The following is a 3,919-nucleotide window of genomic DNA, read 5'->3' on the forward strand; positions in this document are numbered from 1 at the left end:
GACTCCGGCCGCGCGAAGTGCAGCAGAGATAGCTGCTTTAGGCTGAGGACTCCCGGACCAGCGTGTGGCCGCGGCGCGTCATAACATCATGACGCGTCGCGCACAGGGGACAGGACCCAGGACTCCCTGAGCGAAGAGAAAGCTGCTTCAATCATCTATCACTGACTGCACACAGCGCGGAATACAGCGGCCGCGGGACCCTGGTCATCAGGTGCAACCAGCGGCGGCCGGAGGCTGGAGTTAATAGGTTAAACTTTTTTTTTTAAATGAATCTATTCTCATTCTAGTTACGTGCTGCAGCTCAGTCCTATGACATATGATGGCTGCTGACATATTAAATAATGCATTTATTTTCAATCTACTGCCTACAATATTATGAATAATCTGAAATGTAAAAAAAAGATTATTCATAAGTTATTGTAGGCAGAACATTGAAAATAAATTCATTATTTAATATGCCAGCAGCAATCACATGTCATAGGATTGAGCTGCAGCACGTCACATTAAAGGAATTTAAGTGCTCCTAAAGTTAATAGTATCCCCTTATTAAAAAAAAAAAAGCCCAGTACACATTTGGAACGGAGGCATGACCACGCCCCCATTTACATGTGGCCACACCCCCTTTCTAAATGTGTACCGATTTCTGCCCTTCAGATGTTGGAGGGTATGTTACTGTACATGGTTATGCTGTTAATATGAACTTCTTTCATGGCTTGATTATTAATTATCCCTCATGAGGGAGCAAAATATAACCAGAACTTTTCACAGAAAATGATGTAAAATAGTTAGTACTTGTTGGAATATACATGTGGAACAAACCCCCCTCCATTATAATGAGGTGGTATTGCCCTTCCAGTATATGCATAGCAGTTGGTAAAAGGACTGTTCCATTCTTACTGGCAGTTGGGGGAGAGACTTTGGATTGACCTTATTGTACCCCAGGTAAATAGTTAAATAAAGTTGTTGTACATTCAAACTGAATGTATAAAAAGGTGGAGCAGGAGAGAGGGAGAGAGAAATTCTCCTGAGGAGATTGAGGAGGGCAGAAGTGTGCAGCCCTGGCAGATAGGAGAACTGACCTGTGAGGGAGAAAAGACTACTATCAGAGGATCCGTGTGATGGCAGCTTCTACAGCTGACCAGATGCTGACAGGTGGCCTAAATCTCTGGCTTGGCAGATAGTGTACATTCCGGTGTGAGGTACCAGAGGTGCGGCACATCATCACTGGAGGTGGCATCTGGGAGGAGATTGGGCGGAGGCCTAAAGAGTAAAGAATGGGGATTGGTGAGTGCTGTCCAAAACCCTGCATCACTCATAGCTACACAGGGAAAGATTCCTAAGTGCAGACTGACAGATGATATATGACACCTCACTGCAGCTGCCTTACAGCAAGGGAAAGATGGCTACTACTCTAAGTTAGAGTATCATAAACATTGCACAGGTTTTCAGCACAGCTTTATATCAGCAACCCCTGAATAAAGAACTATTAACCCCTTCAGTGCTCACAGTGAAGTAATAATAAATGCATCCTGACAGTCAATAGTCTACAAGATCATTACAGCTCCAGCAGCTCAAAAGTGAGAGGAGAGTGAGAGGGAAAAGGAGTTTAAGTACAATACAGAGACATTGTATTTGGGTATAAAGAGAGCAGCTAATTATACTTCAGCAGCAGAGAAATTGTAAAAGACAGACTAAGGGTTAAGCTGTATACAGTGAAAATTTGAGAAAGTACAGAAGTCCTATTTGTAAGGAGCACAAGGTTATAAGATATATAGATAAAGGATACCACTGTGGGTTTTTATACAGAAAGACTACACTACAGATGATCTTGGGGAAAACCTTTCCAGAGGCTGCAGATAAATTACATCCGGAATAAAAATGGTGTATTTAATAATAGACAGCTGCATACAGTAGATCTTTGGGAACCTAACAGTGCAGTATTACTAGCAGGATACAAAAGTTTCTTTGTAGAGCATTATTAAAGTTTTCACTCCAAACAGCTATGAAACTGACACTTTGTGGACTGGAAAAGTGTCTGACATTGTTATTACACTAGTATCAGCTGATAGTGTTTCAGAATATACTCCTTTTTGCATACAGCAGCAACAGTTCATCCAAACCAATATAGTAGAACGATATAACATTGAATACAAGTGTGGATTGTTTAACCCCTTCCTGACAGAGCCTGTTTTTGCCTTCCTGACAGAGCCCTTTTTTTCAATTCTGACATGTCTCACTTAAGTGGGGATAACTTTTTTTTGCTTTTACTTATCCCAGTGATTTTGAGATTGTTTTTTCGTGACACATTGTACTTCAAGTTAGTGGTAAATTTTCGTCGATACAGTCTGTGTTTTTTTGTGAAAAATACCAAAATATCGTGAAAAAATGGAAAATTTAGCGATTTGCAAAATGTTAAATTTTCTGCTTGTGAGACAAATAATCTTACCACTCAAAATAGTGAATAACTAACATAGACCATATGTCTACTTTATGTTGACATCATTATTTCAACTTCCTTTTAATTTTTTGGGACACTAGGAGGCTTACAATATGAATAGCAAATTCTCAAATTTTCAAGAAAATTTCAAACACTGATTTTTTTAGGGACCAGTTCAGTTCTGATGTGACTTTGAGGGACTTGTATGTGAGACACCCCCATAAATGATGCCATTTCAAAAACTGCACCCCTCACAGTATTCAAAACAGCATTTTGGAAGTTTGTTAACCCTTTAGGTGTTTCACAGGAATTAAAACAAAGTGTAGGTGAAATTTCAAAATTTCTTTTTTTTTGCAGATTTGCAATTTTAATACATTTTTCTAAGGAACACAGTACATTTTACTAGAGAAATGTGACTAAAAATTGATTCCCCCAATTCTTTTGTTTTCATAAATATCCTATATGTGGCCCTAGTGTGCACGGTGACCAAACCACAGGCTTCATAATAGAAGGAGCACCTACTTGATTTTGGAGCCTCCTTTTTATGAGATTATTTTTTAGGCACCATGTAGGTTTCTAGGCACCATAACATGCTAAAAGTTAGGAACCCCCCCACAAGTGACCCCATTTTGCAAACTACACCCCTCAGGGAATTCAGCTAGGGGTATAGTGTACATTTCAAACCCCCAGAAGTTTCACCAATTGTGGTACAACTGGGCAGTGAAAATGAAAAATTATTTTTTTTACACAAAAATGCAGTTCTGGCTCCAAATTTGTCATTTTCAGAAGGTATGAAGGAGAAAAAGCACCCCAAAATCTGTGCCCCAATTTCTCCCGAGTACGGCAATGCCTCACATGTGACCAAAAAATACCAGTTGGGTGCATGGCAGGACTCAAAAGGGAAGGAGTGATTTTTGGATTTTGCAGCTCAGATTCTGGTGGAATTTTGGTGGGTGCTATGTCGCATTAGCAAGACCCCCCAAGCACCAATACAGTAGAACCCCCCCACAAGTCACCCCATTTTGCAAACTACACCCCTCAGGGAATTCATCTAGGGGTATAGTGTACATTTCAAACCCCCAGGGGTTTCACCAATTTTGATACAAGTGGGCAGTGAAAATGAAAAATTACATTTTTTTACACAAAAATGCAGTTCTGGCTCAAAATTTTTCATTTTCAGAAGGTATGAAGGAGAAAAAGCACCCCAAAATCTGTGCCCCAATTTCTCCCGAGTACGGCAATGCCTCACATGTGACCAAAAAATACCAGTTGGGTGCATGGCAGGACTCAGAAGGGAAGGAGTGATTTTTGGATTTTGCAGCACAGATTCTGGTGGAATGAATGGTGGGTGCTATGTTGCACCAATACAGTGGAACCCCCCCACAAGTCACCCCATTTTGCAAAGTACACCCCTCAGGGAATTCATCTAGGGGTATAGTGTACATTTCAAACCCCCAGGGGTTTCACCAATTTTGATACAAG

The sequence above is a fragment of the Crinia signifera genome, chromosome 5 (genome assembly GCF_055691185.1).
Source record: "Crinia signifera chromosome 5, ASM5569118v1, whole genome shotgun sequence".
Lineage (NCBI taxonomy): Eukaryota > Metazoa > Chordata > Amphibia > Anura > Myobatrachidae > Crinia > Crinia signifera.